This window comes from Rhipicephalus sanguineus, chromosome 7 (genome assembly GCF_013339695.2).
Source record: "Rhipicephalus sanguineus isolate Rsan-2018 chromosome 7, BIME_Rsan_1.4, whole genome shotgun sequence".
NCBI lineage: Eukaryota > Metazoa > Arthropoda > Arachnida > Ixodida > Ixodidae > Rhipicephalus > Rhipicephalus sanguineus.
The window spans coordinates 172,454,349-172,473,078 of NC_051182.1; the positions used below are offsets into that span (position 1 = coordinate 172,454,349).

Sequence of the window (18,730 nt, forward strand, 5' to 3'; positions counted from 1 at the left end):
TCTTTCATATCGGGGGCGTACTTTGTAGCGTAAGAATTTTTCGACTGCGCGGTTACCGTCGGTAGATTGTCTTTTCGGCAAGCAGTGTCACGTGGTTCCCACCGTTTCTTTTCTCGATGTTATCTTCTGTTGCTCCGACGCGTGCCTACAAAAAGGCCCTGCGTTCGAAGTAATAAATCAGTTGTGAGTGCAGCGCTATGTGTGTGTGTCCTTCCTAAATGTCCTGTCCTTTTTGCGCTGCTAAATCTATCTTAATCATGAACCAACTCGCCCAAGCAGCCGTTTTAGCAAAGTTTATTCCTTTCTTTTCTCTGCGGAAATACAGCAGAAGCGGAGTGTAACGGAGAGCGTAGCGGCCCCCTATTCCCTAGCACGCACGCAAGAGAGAGTGCGTACTTAGCTCCATGCGTATACCTCCTCGCACCATTGCTCGCCTTTGCGGCTGACGCTGTCGGCGCATGCGTATACACCGACCCTTGCGCCGACTAGTTATGACAGGCGGGAGCATACGCTGAGCTGTAGCCATGATTCTCATTTATGCGACCCATACCGACGCGCCACTAATACTGCAGGCCGTCTATAAGGCGGCGGGGAAGGGTTCACGTTTTTTATATATGCTTGTCACAGCTAACTCCTTTTCGAAGGCCTACTATAGCCGGGAGTTTACTCGAGTTTTGAAGCGTCCCGCCTACAGGGCATGCGTTAGCCAGGACTTCATTAGGATGTAAAGTAAATTGACGATAACATTGCTGCAGAAAAACTCTATATGCGACACAGTTTTCGTCTTATGCTGCTTATAGTGTCACAAATTTGAGTTGAATTATTCATCCTGTGCACTGCTTGTTTCTGCATGTGTAACGTTGTTAACTTAATATCATCTTAGCGTCACAAGTGCAAAGATCTAGTTCATTATCCGCGTTAATAACTCATTGTGTTTAATTTGCTATTGCACGAATGTTGCTGTATGCCGTTCAGCTTATATTAATGAACGAAAGAAGGGGGATTTTTAAGGGTTTGTTTTTCTTTGCTAGACAAAACATTGACTTGAAATAACAGGCGAGGAAGCGAAGGAAAGTACAGAGGATGTTATTTGTAGTAATTGTGAGGTCAATGTGAAGGAAGTACAGTGCACGAAAATATAAGTTGCCGCTGGCAAGAACCGGGCCTGCGACCTTCCCATAACGCGTCCAATGCTCTACGACTGAGCTACAACCGTGGTCAACCCCGTCCAATTTCTGGGGTAAATATGTGCATTTAAAACCTAGGGGTGTTAGCGCTGCTAGTAGCTATGACGGCTAGTGTGGAACAATCTTTTTCTGCCTGCTGACGTCACGAATCACGTGATATTTTTACGAGCAGGCAGCTGACCAATAAACTCTCGCATTTTGCTAAAGGCATCTAGTCTGCCAGAACGAATATCGGCTCCAACTTTGCAGGCTGACACACGTTTAAAATACCCATACAATTTGTTGCGCGCATAGCAGCATCATAAGCGATGTAGACAGTTCACTGATTGAAATTTAAATGCGATTTTGAAACTCGAAACATTAAAAACAGCGAACTCTATCGCTCGAGATAAGCACGCGGTGTCGCGACGGCTCTGAAAGAAAATGATATACGCGCATGCCGAACACATGTTGGAAGTAGTGTCTGTTAGGCCACACGGCTTTAATAATATTTGGGGTTTAACGTTCCAAAACCATTATATGATTATGAGGGACGCCGTAGTGGAGGGCTCCAGAGATTTCCACCATCTGGTGTTGTTTAATTAAAGTTAATTGTATGTCTATCTGGTGTTGTTTGACGTGCACTGACATCACACAGTACACGGGTCTCTAGCATTTCGCCTCCATCAGCATGCGACTGCCGCTGATGGGATCGAACCTGCGACCTTCGGATGAGCAGCCGAGCATCGAAACCGCTACACCACCGCGGCAACCGCCACGCGGCTTTTCTATCGATATAAGATATCAAGAAGAAACCTTGCAAAACATATTTTTTCTTGTCTTCTAGCTGGCTTGCTGTGGACAGGTTGAGGTTTATATCTTCTGGGCCTTTCATTTGTACAAGTTCTGGAGCACAAAAAAAAGAAGTTGTTACCAAACAACAAAAAAAGAAAGTCAAAGAACGAAAAAAAAACGCCAGCAAGTGGAAACAAAAAATAAAATACCATGACCATGGACAGTTAGCTTGCAGGGAGCGTATTTCTATGCAATTTTAACAACAGTAGACGGAATAACACATCACTTCACTTCGTCTGTTGCTACAAATTGCTGGCAATTACAAGCGCTTATCTAGTCCAGCGTCCACTACGACGTCCCAAAATGTTCACCTCTTTGGTGCACATGATTTTCAGGCCACGGTCGAAGTAATTTTTGAAATGCGAGAGCGCGGCTGTCAAAACTTGCCAGTTTTTGTTCTCTAACTTTTTCTTTGTTTCATTTGCGTACTTTAGGTATTACAGAAGAATGTCACCAACGTACTCATTTAATGACCACAGCAGCATTCACGTCACCTGGATCGGTGCATTTTCCGCAGGAAGCAGTTTGTGTGTGCTACTTCAAATTGAAGCCTGTTGCAAAACGTTTATATGTGTCGTGAGGGATCTGTCGCTGTTAAATTCTTTTTGTGAATCATTTGCACAACTGTTTTGACAATAGCTGATTTTCATTAAAGCATTTCTCTCTCTCTCTCTCTTAGCACTAGCAAACCAACTCTCCATATAACAGTGGCAGTGCTGGGCAGTATCAAAGATACATGTATCTTAGATACTATCTTACTCTATGGGTATCTTGTATCTGTATCGCGATACGTCTCGAAAAACGAGTATCTGTATCTGTATTTCCGATACATTCCATAATGTATCGTATATCTTAAGATACAAGATACTACTATTGCAACACAGCCGTGCGAAACAATAATCGCTGGCCAAGCTCCGCTTCTCAAGCTGGTACCGGTGCCACTAAGCCATCTGAATAAGTCTAAGGGCAGTGACGTTTTCTTTATGTTTACACCAGAGTCATCCAGTGAGGGCAGGTTATGAGGAAGACAAGCGCGCGGAATTGTACGCCGAGCCCACGTACATTTTGTTTTCTCTATTTTTTTTTTCTTTTTGGTTGCGCCGATGCCGCGACACTTGCTCTTAGTCACTGTCCTGCGCCGCGTACTCCACTGCGTGTGGCGTCTATCGCGCAAATTCTGATGTTGCTACAGTGTCGTTATTGAAGATTCCCTTGCGTCTTGATTCATAAGGAAATGTGGTGCGTGTGAGAATGGGGTTCCTTTGCGTTTCCTGGATTTTACATATCAGCGATTTGAAGAATCTCGTGATTGTAAGCTTGAACTGCATGCAATGAATTAACGTATGGTACTGATGAATATTAATATTAGAATATTAACGTACTGGTACTGATGCTAGATCTAATAGAGCAAGTGTTTACCCAGCAGAAAATATCTTGGCGTACCGTATTTTTCAATTCCTGTTACATTTATTCAAGGAATTTATGAAATCATAATTTGATTATTAGCACAAGTGCTTTTTTAGCTGTCATTTTGCATCCCATACATTACCTATGTCTCTGTACTGTTTTTCGGTCTGGTTGCTGACGTATGTCTTTTGTAACGCGCTACCAAAATAAGATCTCTGCTTTTATTCTTCTACTGTCTGATTTATTTGTACTACTGCTTACACATTTACACGTTGCAAAGGCGATTTTGAAAACAAATATATAATTATGTGGGCGTGCCTTGAGTATACGGTGCAAAACATTCTGCTTACCGCTTAGGAAAATAGCGAAATTGAGTTTACATTATAACAATGGAAATCATTAGGAGCCATCAAAAAAAATGTTAGGAAGGGGATTCGAGAAACTTTGTTTTACTGAATGCTCTATTTTGCTCATGAGCGTCCTACCGAGCCGTTTCAGGAAATTTTCCATAGGCACTGAATTTTCTATTGTCTCAACAGGTAAGGTGACGATACTTCATGGTTATATGGCTATTAAAGACGCCGTGGGTATTGTGTTTCTGCATTCATTCAACGTGAAAGTTTGATGCAGAACCACCTCTCCATTTTAATTGTATTTGTTTTCCTGTTTTAGGCCTTCTTAAATATTTTTTGTATTACTAATCGGCACGTAATGGGAGCTATAAGCGGCAATAGCGCGAATGGCGGCGGTGTCCTGCGACGCTTTGTGCAACTATACAAAGACTTCTGAGACGTTTCTGCGTTGCACATGTTCTCTCTGTAAGAAAAATTGCTAAAAAATTGCACGTTAGTGAGTATATTAACAAAGAATCCTTTACGCCAGCTGATAAGTAGAATATGAAAATTCATTGCAGTTTTACGTCATCTACGTATACACCAGGGGTCTCAAACTCAGCTTATAGCCTGTGGGCCGCAGTGGCAAAATATAGTTCCAAGGGCCGGGACAGTGAAGATGCTGGGATCGGGGGTCGGAGAGAGCTTGAACAAAATGACGTCGCCATTTGAAAGGAACTCTTTCCAATATCTCATATATAGGTCATTTCTGAAGGAGATTTGGAGTCAGCATTCGAGAAACATCGACACCGATGTACACAACACGTGAAATCTGGACGCGGATTCTGAAATATAGAGTCTTTGTTCCACGGTTATGTTTCAGCACATGGTGACTACACGTTCTTCACGAAAGGAATCCTTCAGACCAGTCATGTCTGTTTAGCTCACGAATATGCTTATTAAGAAAATAAAAACAAATGGGACGAAGACGGTCATGTATGCGAGCCGGGCCGCTAGCGAACGGTCCCAAACTCCTAGACTAGACCATGCCTCCCCCCCCCCCTCAAAAAAAATCTTGCTACCAGCGTTGTTGCTGATGTACACCTGTCCGGATATGCGGTATTGCGCAAACTGTCTTTTACGGACTAGGTAAAAGTCCACACCGGTATTTGCGCCGTCGTGCGAAGGCTTGTTATTGAATTTATTGTCGTTATATGGCAACCCGCTAATTGGTCGGCAAGCTTAGCAGCGACTCCCGCCATTTGCAAAAATGACAAGCAAGAACAACTGTCAGCGAAGTGTATAAAGAGTTGTCCTGTTTAGAAGCTAAAGCAAACCGCAATACGTTGCTTTGGAAAAGAAACTAACGTACTTTGAGCAAGAAGGGCAAAACTTTTGAGACACTAACCGACATTTCATTCAAATGAAACAAAATAGGTCACCGTTAAGAAATTTTCAAGCCGACATTTTCGTGCATAGGCGTTTGCTGCTACATTATATGGATCTATAATAAATTTGAGAATGTATCGAAGTATCTTAAGATACAATCGCCGAGTATCGTATCGAATACAGTTATTGCGGCAGTATCTTGTATCTGTATCTCCAATACTTCTTGCCTGAGTATCTTGTATCGTGTCGCGATACAATTTTAAAGTATCTTTGCCCAGCCATAACAGTGGTTAGGTTCTCGTGTTTTAACGCGATAGCGTTAGAGAGCTTGTGTCGCAGAAATTCCGCCGTCGGCGTCGGCACCGTTGGTTGTGAGCGAAAAATCGACCGTGAGCGAAAAATCGAGAAAGAAGCAAATAAAATAAAGAATAAAAATTTCGGTCCCATTAAAGATCGAACCCAGGCCGTTCGCGTGGCAAGCAGGTGTCCTACCACGAAGCCACGATGTTACTCGCAGCTGCTTCGGAAAAAAACACTACATAAATGCATGTAGTGGAAGGAGCCTCCTTAACGCATTTTGTTCGACAGGTGCCACGACGAAAACGAGCCCATTCGGCGATTTTTAGGCGCATTTGGGAGGCCATCAAACTATGTCGAAAAAGGCCGAGATAGTGCAGCCGTCGCCGCTAAAAACACACACGACCTTTCAAACAGCTCTAAAAATGGACAACTATGTCCATCTAGCGGAAAATATATCAACAAGCAAACAGCAAGCGCTAGATAATGTGCTGCCATCTGTGAGGCATTGTGAGACTCTTCATGGCCTCCGAGATTGCGAGCGCGCGGCGTGTATCTTAAAGGCCATGCGGCTCTTGCTTTAGATCAAAAAGCTGTACCATTCGCGCGCGCGCGCGTGTGTGTGTCTGTGTGCGTGTGTGTGTAACAATACAAATTAATCAGTATGCACTTAGTGATTGAAGTGCGCACTAGGGGCCGGATTTCGCTATTGCGTTCTACTCTTAAAGGCGAAGTTTAAGGGTCCCCCAATTCTTTTTTCACAAATGTACCAGACCTCAGCAATGTTATAGTGGCTTAAAGTTGCCTGTAGAGCTACGTGTGATGGCTTCTGATATTGGCACATGATGAAGCCATGTTTCTCAAGCTTGAGTTTACACACAATATAAGATTCAGTCATCAAAAGCTATCCGCAACGAAATCATCACTGAACTTTCAGAAAATTTACAGTAATTCCAAGGTCGTGCTTCTAGTAGCAAAATAGAGGCGCAAATGTTGTAGTATGAAAGGTATGATCTAATGGCTTAGTCACGGGGAAAAAATCTGTGCATAAACATTTTTCGTTCACTTTAACCTGTATAATTACTGCAAAAATTGCGAGCGTTCATGTAAGGGTGTTCAAGATCAGCCTCGCTCGCGAAACATGGCTGCAGTTGCGGATAAAAAGAAGCAACACTTATTTTCAAAACAAAGTTGATAAGCCTCATCAACTTTGTAGCAGCTATAATAAAATTTCGCATATCTAGGCATTTTTAAAAAACTAGCTTCCTTCGCTCTACAACCTTCAAACAACGTTACATTACTAATTGTTGCACACACATTTCATACACCAAATGTCTTCTTTTTAATATTTCGAATATCCACCCTACACATGATGATTCCGCAATCTCCTCCTTCATTCAAGGCTTTTCATCAAAAGTTATCGTTTCTCTGTTGTAAGCATACGAGTAAATATTCCGCCGATTGGACGTGAAAAGAAGACGGTGGACACGAAAGAGTAAGCATTGCTTGGCCATTGAGCGACACGTTCCCTACCTCGCGGACTGCACAGGGGCCTACCATACTTTGGCAAAATACAGGAATGACGGTGCCAGAGCGCTTGGTATTCAAAGCATGGGATCATGACATGATTCCGCGAGTGACCGAGGCTTAATGACCCCTTGCATTCGGGATACTCAATGAAGCAGTTGGCGGAATATCCCGTCTGCATGTAATTTCGCCACTAGCGTCGCGTGCATATTCCAATTTACTTGGAACCCCTGCGCTGTGGCCAGGCATAAAACGAGCTTAACTCGTTTTAGGTCTAAACATGTTATTGAAGAAAATAATCTCGACCGAGCATATTAATTCTGGAATGCTAGCTTTTGCACGAAGAACACCGCGAACGTTTTCTTCCAGCTTAAATGCACAGGTATATCTGTACTGTTAATGGTAATTTTAAATGATTAATTGACGAAACCGCGATAAGATTGCGCCGTGCGCCGTACTGTGCGAGTCCGAATTACGTCTCGTCCACCTGCACCATCTCGAATGATCACATTAATCTCAGCACACAGATATTTCTACATTAAGCCCTCATCTAAGAATGGCTGGCGTGGTCAGGTGTCGAACTCGCGACGCTTAACTACCTAGATTGCTCGGCGCATGTGTTTCCTTTTAACTTCTTTGTCGGCACGCAGCGAGTAACATCAAATTGGAAGCGCTCAGTTTTAGGGGAATTCTATGAATTAGCTTGCGTAGGTTCTCCTGTGGTTTGCAAGGAACATTTTTAATTACGACGTTCGTATTTTCATAATACTGTTCGACTTCCACAAGAAGACTTTTGCAGGCCTTCAGTTCCCGCGCAAGAACAGTCTTACACATTCAAGTGGAATATTCGACTCAATTAGTACTGTTGCTCACAAAATTCTTTAAAAAATATTCGCTAATCCAAAGACCCTGCCGTGGTAGCTGAGCGCCTAAACTGTGCCGCTACAAAGATCCGGGAAGCGGTTTCAATTACAGTCATTGCTGCCACATTGCGATATTTGCGAAATGCCGAAACACCGGATCACTCACTATTGAATGGTCGTTAAAAACCGAAGTGGTGAAAATGAATGTGCAGTCCCACACAATATGGCACGCCTCATCAGCAAAGCTTAGTTTTGTCAAGTGAAGCCCTCATATTTAAACCTGTTAAGATAGGAAAGGCAATGATGTCCTCTTTTGCGTAGATTGTTCCCGAAAGTATTTCATCGGCGTATTTGGTTGCTTAAACGCTATTCACAGTTCTCATTACAGGTCATAAAAAATTCAGCAGTCCTTGGCCTACGGGAAAATAGAGGCAAGCGAAGTTCGCAGTGCGCGTGTCTTCAAAAGGTATCTTTGTTCTAAAAAAACATTTGCCACACGGACAAGCGCTAAACTTTCAACTAAATTTTCACTGTTCGGATACATATTTGCAATGTTTACCGCGCGCCTGCGCAATCTCCGCATCCACAAATCAACACGCTAAAGTGACAACTGGTGAGCTTACGAGATAAAAAAGTATCAATTATACCTGGATATGAAAAGACGTATGAAATAATTCGCTCGTCGATATTACATGCTCCACCTAGAAAGCCCAATTCTTTCGTAGGGCAAGAGACGGCACACTGATTAACTGGTGATAAACCTCGGCCATTTCTGCTGCTTCTGTTATTTCCCGTGTACTTTGGTCAGCATGACCGTAGATCGCTGCACATTTTTAGATTAAGGCGTTCATCCACAGCTTCGGCAACACGTAGCCACGTGACTGTGTAAACCACCCCGGAAATTATGAGAACGCTTCCTGAGGCGGTCGTTCGGTCAATGCCTGGTCTCTGCCACATATTTGCTGCCACATGACAAAGGAAACGAATAAACAACAGCATCTTTGCATTCTCCAAAGCGCGCACTGACGCTTACTGGAACACTTATGTTTTTTTTTTTGGCAGTTGGGCATACCATTTTGCATGGGACTTTTCAGTCCTTGTCTCAGAACTTTTCACGAAATAAGAACTATGGATTACCAACTAACCTGAACATGCGCATTGCATTCCTCCACGTCAGGAATCATACCTTTATCCGCGTGCTTAGCGGTGCAATACTTCACTTGCTACAGGCAACATCGACGGCCACACGCGCATATACAGGCAACAATGAAATGTGGCAACGTAAAATGACAAGTAACCCCGATGAGAAGTAGGATTTCTATCAGAAACGGCTCATGGCCGACAATATCAGAATCGAGACAGCGCCAATTATTGGAAAACGGCGCATGCAAATACACAGGTGACCGGAGCAGCGGCGAGGACCGAATTTCTGTACGCTCGCCAGCTCCGGGTTTTTCACGTGGGACCCCTCCTCTCAAATCTGCGAGTAATAAAGGCTTGCTTAAAAGATGCCCGATTTCCTTAGACATTGCAAGGGAAACACACTATAATAGCGGTGGGGACAGCACGAAACAGCAAGCGCGAATCGATTCTGTAAGAATAAAACTGCACAAACCTGCTTTGAAAATTACGGATGGTACGTTCGTTGTCTGTGTGACTAGGCCACCTAGTGAAACGCCCTGCGGTTGTTGTCGCTGCATTCGTAGTGTCCTTCACTTCAAAGAGGCAGTGTAAATGCGAGTTTGGTTAACGTCACGGGGTATCCAGCAGGGTGACGTACGGCAGGGTGAGAAGGCTTTAGGTGATAAGATGCACGGGCATGTACACGCATGCGCGGAATACACGTATTGTGCGTTAATCGCCGTTACGCAGCTGCCGCCAGAACACGACGCAATCGTGTTGCTTTTTTGTGTGCACTTATGGGGCTGTGATAGGGTCAATGTGTCATCTTTTTTTCGTCCTTATATCTCAATACCTGTTTCATCATATTTTATTGTAAAATTTTGCCTGTAGACTGGGAATGCTGTGGCCTTTATACGGTGCAATTTTTTTTCCTGTAGCCGTGCCTACTTTTTTTGATCATTAGAGCACCACATTTTAGTTTGAGGTGCAAGATTTGACGTACAGTCGACCACGAAAGTTTACGGACTATGCGAGCGCGTGCCAGCCTGCCGGTCCGCGCCACCTAGCGGTGCGCCACCTACCGTCGAGCGCAGCACTGGACCGGAAACGGGTCTTCTTGTTAATCACTGGTATATAAGTTTTCTACTGCTGGTCAGCATATTTTTAATCCGCTATGTTAAAAAAAAGCGCTTATCCGCGGCCCAAGCGCACCACTTCTATTCCGATAGCAAAATCAAAGCTATCGCGGCGTGCTTCGAACGGTGGGGCACTGGGTAGATATCACTTTTTGAGCAAGATTGCGACTTATAACAGCTATGCTGATATACTACCCTCGAGACGGTAGCAGGGGACGGAAACTCCCTAAACCTTATGAGGCGCGCTCGAGCATGATGATACGCTGCGGCAGCGCCGCTTCCACCACTGGCGGCTGCCGGGTATTCCACTAGAAATAATTCACCAACAAAACATTTTTTTTCATGACGTCACTGGTGAGGTCAGCAGAAAGAGGGAAAGGGCGCGAAACCGAGAGGAGGAGGGCTGCCGCGGAAGCTCTCCTTTCCTTATTCGCATGCAAGCGGAATGTGTTCGTGCTCTCTTGCACATCCGCTGGCCGCTCGGCCGACGAGGCCATTCGTTAAGTTCAATTAAGCATTTTATAAAATTTTGTTCCTGTGCTGTGATGTGGACAAACTAAAACCGACCGATTTCTCAATAAGACAAAACTGGATCAACTCAACGAAAATTAAAAAAAAAAATTGATGACACGTTTCGTACAAAAAACAGCGACATACACGAAGTGTGAAAGTGTCAATCTGCAAAAGCAGCTTTAAACCACAACTGAAATATGCCCATAAGGAGCAAACATTGAACCCAAAATATACGAACCAATGCGAAAATTATTTACAATTACGAGCAGGCCACGTCGTACTTCACTCAATCCCGTCTGATAGGACACCGAACATATTTTTTTTACCGAACTTGAGTGCCAAAGAAGACAAAAGTTCGTGGGAAGATGGAGGCGTGAAGCGATGAGAAATCGTTTAACAGTGAATGCCGCTGGAGACATTGTTTCGGCACGTTCACTTGTCTTCGTCAGGGCAGCAGCATTGTCTTGACGAAGAAAAGATTACATGTAAAAGCGTTGGCTCTAGCCACATTCCACGTTAAACGATTTCTCAAAGTATCAGTGAGTCCATTACATGAATTTCAGGGACAGTATTACAGGTAAAGGTCCACAAGGTTTCAAACTGGCTACAGGCATTTCCATGAACAGTAAGGGCCATGTAACTGCTTCACATTATTTCATCTACATACAAAAAGTAAAAGATGAACAAGCTGTGTAGCCGCACCAACACGCATTCAAGCCTTTCATTAAACGTATTTTGCCGGAAACAGGTAGGCCGCGTCACGACGAATTAGTCCAGCGAGACTGGGCTTATGCCAATCCAGTCAGGCTTGCAGAGGACTGGGTTTATTCATCTACTAATGCAAAATGAATGTCTACTGAAATAGTAGACCCCGATAGTTGTGCTCACACGTTGTCACTAGGAAACCTGAAAAACCATCGTGGAACTTAACACACCACAGAGCCGCGCGAAACATGTTATGCCCCGATATAGTAACCTTCGTGTAATGCATGGTTGACCTGCTCGACGTGGCTCACTGCGGCTTGCCTTCGCTGCACCGCCACATCAAATGTATTAGTTTTCTCGTGATCATAATGGGCACGCCTACCGAGCGAGATAACCGAGCGCGATCCAACTTGTGATATCGCTGAGAGAGTGACAAGGGTGAGCAGAGTGAAGCGCTATGAGCACAAGTCAACCAGTTCCTGCGCTTCACCCGATGTAAGATTCACAAAATAAAAAAAATAAAGAAGACAAATAAATAGACGAGGAGTTCTTTACAGTTTAGCCAAATTTCTTTATTTGCAAAAAGTCGTCAAAGACAACAAATGCGAACATCCACATAAACCTCACTACGTTTACCCAGATCTTAGGACGCCCGGCAACCACTAGGAGCGCGCATGTTCCTTGAAACCGAAACTTGCGCTCAATTTCTGGGGCCTGACGGTAGCACGTAGCCACGGCTGCCGAAAAGCGCGTCGCGTTAAAGAGGGGCTGGTGGCAAATATTTGTTCTAAGTGGGAAAGTAGTCAGGCCATCGATTTAGGGATTGTTAAGTCTTGGGCATAGCGCTGCTGTCGATCGCCGCTGACGTAGCGGAAATGTCGCGCAGAGGCTCTTGGTGGTCGGTAAAATTTTGTGGTTGGCTCTAGCTTTTTTACGAAAACAAAAGAGGCCATGATCATAAAGCTTTGCACACTTATGGCCCATGATACTGGCTTTAATCCCTACCAAAAAAGAATGGGTTCCTATATTGTACTTGCTTGAAAACAAAATGTTGTCCTCTTCTATTACATAGCGTTGGACAGACTTTCGGAATATTCTTTTTTTTTTTGCTAAATTATAGCTGAGACATTATTTTAAAGTTTAACGTTGAGACTATTTGGAAGGCATTTCTGTATAATCTCAGAAAATTTCAGCGCAGTTGGCTGCGTAGTTTTCAAGAAAGGGTGCATTCATGTTTAAAAATTTCCAAAAAAGGTGATGAGAAAAACGTCATGCTTTTTAAGAAGACGCGGACAAAGTGCTCACAACGAAACCCAATGATTATGCTACAAAAACACCCGCGGTGCGAAAATTTGCAATCAGTGCTTTTGAAAATGGCAGAATATGACTATCTAACCATATTTATCATAAAAAGCACATACACATCGAAATTGTGATGAAAAAATCTAAACGAGCCCTTGCATGCATTTGGAGGCGTGGTTTTCGGCGCCATTTTCAATTGGCTTCGAGCGCTCCTGCGCGCGCACTACTGCATGTTTTTTTCTGCTCAAAGTGTGTATTCTTTTTTTAGCACTGAAATAAAAAAACCTTCGTTTTCGCTCCCTTTACCCTACCGTACCCTCTTAAATTCGACATCATGTAAGCGACAGATTTTGCACTTGGTATGTGCGCGGGCCACGGTAGACAAGGTTAGAACGGCCTGGTACATAGCCGGATGAGATGGTTTGGTCGTAGCCGTTCCGCGGCACTTTCTAAGGCAGAAATTTCTGAAAGAGGAATAGCGGAACCCAATAAGCGCGCATGATGAACGGATAGACCTTCGTAGGAGCAAGCGAAGAATGATGCGTGCCGTGTGCAAACCAGTTAGTCTGCAAGGAATGAACCGCGCGGGAGATGCAGGCAGTGTTGACAGGGCGAATGCCGCTGTTGATTTTCCCATCGCGAGTAGTGAGGCGCCAGACCATAGCGACAGCTTCGTTTCCCCGAGTGTGGCTGTCAACTGGAGTGAAGAGGCGGGAGAAGCGATTCGAGATTCTGGGAATAACCAACAACGCACGGTGCTTATCTATATTTGAATCAATCTTTTGTTCAACACACCGTTACTGTACACACATATGACCGGTGCGTTTCGTTTTAAATAATTTCGCAACGAAAACAAATTTTCACGTGAAAGAAGCCGGGAACTTCGTTCCGCAATAGGCACTGGCTATGAACGAATGAAAGTACTTTTTTTTCTGAGAATTCGCTCCAAAATCTTCTTTAAGAATAAGCCCGGCTTTGTGCCGGCATATTCTAACGCTCAAGCGCATTCTCTGGCAGTCAGGAGCACGTCGTGAGTGGTTATTGACCGCCTGTTTTACAAACGCAACCGGTACTTAAATACTCAGAAAAACACATGAGAGTGCGAGCGCTCGAACGACCCTCAGCGCGCACGGACGCCGTCTACGACGAGATCAGACATGTCATATGCTGGAATTACCCCACATAGCTCTCACAGTCACGTACACTCACTCGATTCATTTATAACGTCAAACGTCATCGCATGTGTAGGCAAACAATCAAAACTGGAAACAGAAACGAGCGGAGAGAGTGCAAAGGCGGCGGCCGCAACAACGCGCGCCGTCGAAAGTCTCGAGCTTTTCACTTTACTGGCGAGGCGTGCCCAACTTAAGTGACTACCGCGTGCGCGCTGGAAACATCGTACTATATCTGCATCTTAAACTGCCGTCTTTAAGCCAACAAAAACTATTATCCGTTAGCCACCATTACCCAACAAAAACCACCTCTAAGTGTTCTGTACACAAACGTTTTTTAACGTTCCCACGCGCGGAAGCATGCTGCACACTCAATGTCGATGGAAATGTCATTATGAAGAAGACTAAAGCGCATCTCAAAACGACATCTTGCACCTTCAGCAGTGCAGACACAATGTGCGATCAGCAAACAATTACCCTTGATATTTCTTTGCATCGTTCATTTTATAGGATCTTGTACAGCAACGTGCATAACGATGTCAACTCGTTAAGTGACAGTTCAATTGGGCATCCGCAACAGCTCCGCGGACGCAGCTTGCTGTTGGAATTGGCTGGCAGCCTACTTCTGTGGAGCTTCTGCAAACGCCCAACTAAAGCTGTATAATTAGTACCTACGAAAACAGTACACTCACTGTTAACGGGAACACGTTGCCCGTGTCTGCAGTTCCATGAATATGCCGCCCTCCAATCGCAACTTTGAGCACGGAGCCTAGCGTCACCGCCACCGAAGATGCGCATATTCGCCCGAACACAAAACTACAAGACAGGCAACTTGCGTAACTCGCGCAACCAACGCAACGCATTCCAAAAGGCCGAGGATACTGGCACAGGAGGCGGAGGCTCCGCGCCAGCCCGGCACCGTCGGCGAGCCATGGCGCCACGACGGCGCCGAACGGCAAACATGCGATATGTAGGCATATACGGCGGCGTCTTCATCACGGAAGCCAATCGAAACGCGCTTCACGAGGGTCCGTGACTCCTTCAGAAATGCTAACTCTGTTTTTCTGCTTCTACCTCCCAAAAGGGGTGAAATGGATACCCGAAGAGAGTCACGGTGCCGTGACCCCCTTTTGACTTTTTTTTTCTTAGAGTGTAGCAGGTTGGAACGCATGGCCAGTGAAATGCGTCCACGACCTACTTCAGTGCCTTTCACTTCACGGTCAGCCCAGAAGGCTTTCATGCTGATAACTCCGGGCTGCCAAGGAGACGGAGATCACTCTATCTTGTCATTCAACAAGTCGTCCGAAAGCTACATTAATATAAGATATCGGTGTTTAAGATTCAACCAGACCGAAAGCGACAATAATATTGTCATGTGGTCATGACGTTCACGAAGGAGCAGTCGGCGTGTTCAAGATGAAAACTTTATTTGGGCAAACCTGTGCCTGGAAAAGGAACGAGGCAAAGTACAAGCAATTTAAGCTGTAGTACACTAATAGGGTGAGCACAGGATCGGCCCTCGAGTGATCTGCCAATCGGTAAAGCGTGTCGGCATTGAGAATTCGAAGCTTCGTACGTTATCGATAGCGTCCGCGTAAGTTACAGGATAAGCTCTAATGTTCGCGTTGTGTGTGTAATCTCATCGGAAGCTTATAAAATTATCTGGATGGTGTCTAGTCATTTCGGGCGCAGTTTGCTCAAGGGAGCAGTTACACGTGTGTTAGGTAATAACAAGAAACAAAGGAGCGCGTGTGGCAATAATAAGGTTGCCTCTAAAGGCAACAGCGTGTGTGGGAGACACTATGTCGTTTTTAGAGCCATTTGATTTATTTATGTTGCCAAAAGCACTTCATGTTGTCTTCTTCAATATTCCTACGAAGATCGCCTTTGAAAGCAACAATTTGACCGTTAAAAAACTAAGTTACATAAAAATACTTACATGAATAAACTGGTTACTGTTTCCGCTTGGGCATCCACAAATAACTGATAAGATAGTTAAGTTATGATGTGAGACTCGAACTAAACTCACCAAGTTATAATGCGAATAACCCTTTACTAGGGCTTCCGAAATGCCCCTATTCTTCCGTAAAGAATCGGTAAAAGTGATTCCATGCAAAATGAATAATTTTCTCGCTTGCGGCACTTTTTCAGTAAACAAGACACAATTAAATCATGCCGGAAGAATATGCATGAGCTATTCACGTTTCTAAAGCCCAGAGGTGTGAATAGTGAAGTCACACTGCCAAGAACAATTTTTTTTTCATACAGGCTCCCAGCCACAGGCAAACACACGCAAAATGCAGTTTGCGTATCGTAAGGAAGCGACTAGAAGAATAAGGAAACATATAAAAGGTGCTGTTTCCAACACAGCACCTGTAGTACCTGGGAAGCAATGTTCTTCCTGACATACGTAAACAATTTTATGCAGAATTTATAATCACGCAGCGTAACCAAATCGGACGAGATCAAATTGAACTGTCATACTGTGTGGTGCGTGAGAATACAAAATATTTAAGGCGATGGTGCCAGACACAGGGCCACAGCAAAGTATTATAATAATTTGTTTGGGTGTCGCATTTTTACAAGCAACTTGCAAGGACATTGCGAAACTTCTTCACAATGCAGAAATCACAACGGCAGTATGCTCGATTTTGTAAGCATAGGCATGCACATGTTTTGAAAGGTGACCATTTATGGTTTATTATACCTACATACCGGATTTTAGGCAAATGCCTGTTTTGTTCTTCGCGCTCCTATCAGCCCACTTTCACGTATAATCATGAGTTACAGGTTAAATATCTGCGTGCTTCGCTGCAAATGTCGTCTAAAGACGATAGAAGAGGCGCTGCGTGAGATATGAACGCCATCTGGCAATACGTCGGGAAACGTGAATGCTGTGTTGCGGGCTGGTAGTCCCGGCGCAGCAGCAGGCGAAGACCGGCGGTGACCAACGAGACCGGCGGGGACGCCAGCCAGCCCGAACACGAGGTTTGACGCGAAGCGCCGAAGCAGAAGAAACGTCCGCACTCAACGAGTACTCTCCACACACTCTTTTATATTCACATTTCCTGGGTAAAGCAGGAATGCCAGAGCAGCGCCCCATGGAATTCGTACAGTGCAATACTGAACCGAAACCGAAACACAACAATTGGCTCGTGCTGAGGGCACGGAGGAAGCCAAGTTTCGGCGCAGTCGCATTTTCAGCGCAGCTTAAGAAACTAGGGTCTCTAGAATTACGTATCTGTGTATTTCCTATTAAAGGAACCCACCACCTAATACTTACCTAGTGATGTTGCGCCTCAGATATGCGTAATGTTTGCTTTTTGCTCAACAATATACACAAGTATGAACATAGTCAGCCGTTCACGATGGCTGGCCCTTGGGCAAGCGGTTCAACTTTGGCCTCGTGGCTGAATCGAGGGACGTGCCGACAAACAGAAAGACAGAACAAAATTTCTGCGTTTAAGTTCCCCAAGAAAGACTATCGTCTTTAAAAATTGGGGGCCGCTTAAGCTTCGGCATTAAGAGTGGAACGCGATAGCGATATCCTGCCCCTAGTGCGCACATCGAACACTACGAGTGTTTAACAGAATGCGCGCACTAAGGTGTGTGATTTATGTAATGGGTAGCACGCTTCAAACCAGAAACTTTTTAGAAGTTGCGATGTACCCACTAAGTGGCCTTAAGGGAATACGGGCAGTGATGTGTGTGCCTTTTGTAATGGGTGGCTGTCTTTAAACCACCATGTCGTTAGGATACTGACATGGTGTGACGCCCGATGGCAATGTACGCTTGTACTACGCAATATTACTGCGATATTACATCTCGTACTGTTACACCTGTATACAGGACGCGTATTTTTGGGAAGCATGAAAGTTACTTTCATTGCAGCTCCAAGCAGAGGCGTGGCTATGTCGTAGAACACCTGGTTGCCACGCAGACGGCCTCGGTTCGATTCTCACTCGGACCAAACATTTTTATTATTTGTTTTATTTGCAGCTGTTTCGATTTTTCGGTCACGGACAAGATGATGAGTTTTCGCTCACAACCAACGGCGCCGACACTGACGCCGACGGCGGAATTTCTGCGATACGAGGTCTTTAACGCTCTCGCGTTAAAATGCTTTTATAGTGCTTTATAGTACCCATAAATGCCTATTTTTTGCGTTGGCGTCCAACTGACTATAAGTGCCTTTAAATGCCTATTTTAAAAATCTAGGCCTCAAGGCACAAGCTTCGCCTTCGAGTGCAGTATTCATGTTACCCGCCAACATTGACTATTCGGAACCCTATGGGGGTTCAACCTAGTCCTTTATTTCAACCCGTTTCAGGAACACAACCGCTAGCAGCAGTGAAATAAACCTCACCGGCAAGCATGCGCCACTGCGCTGATATAGCGTGAGCGGTTGGCGAATGCCGAACCGCTGAGAGAGCAAACGAAAAAAATTGTGGTATTCACGCGGCTTTCGTTTTGTCTGTAACTTACATTTGAAGGAGTCCACCGCCAGGAAAGAAATCACCCCATGCGATTGGAGCCGGCCAATAAGGCACCCCTCTATTCTTGTCTTTTAGCGGTCTGGCTACTTGCTCCTGCTCTGCCCTGTCCATACATGCCGAAAAGAAAGAGACCCTGGAGTGTGTTCCTTTGACAGTGGATACTTGACTCATCATGCTACAGAACAAAAGGAAATACCGTGTTTTGCGAACCATTGCGGGACAAAAGACAATTGCACGGCTTTGTTCAACTGTTGGCTCTTTTGTGCCATCATAATGAATAAACGTTCTTGCTTTCCCATTTTATATACAGGTCACGCACATGTACGTTTCGAAGTTATATGCGCTGTTGTAAAATTTATCGTGCCTACATTTACGACGTTGGAGGACTAAAACGCTGTTTTGCCTGCCTATTTTTGGCGCATTAAATGCACTTTTTTAATGTCTAAAA

General features: G+C 44.6%; 1 protein-coding gene across 2 annotated transcripts in view; it reads right to left on the minus strand.

The window, feature by feature from the left end:
• LOC119400542 (thiopurine S-methyltransferase-like) overlaps nucleotides 1-18,379 on the minus strand; it is a 164,220-nt gene extending 145,841 nt beyond the window's left edge. For both annotated transcript variants that reach the window (XM_049418115.1, XM_037667604.2), the window contains exon 1: nucleotides 18,272-18,379. The gene's annotated coding sequence lies outside the window, so the exon portion shown is untranslated. The remainder of the gene's footprint in view (nucleotides 1-18,271) is intronic.
• Nucleotides 18,380-18,730: the final 351 nt, after the last annotated feature.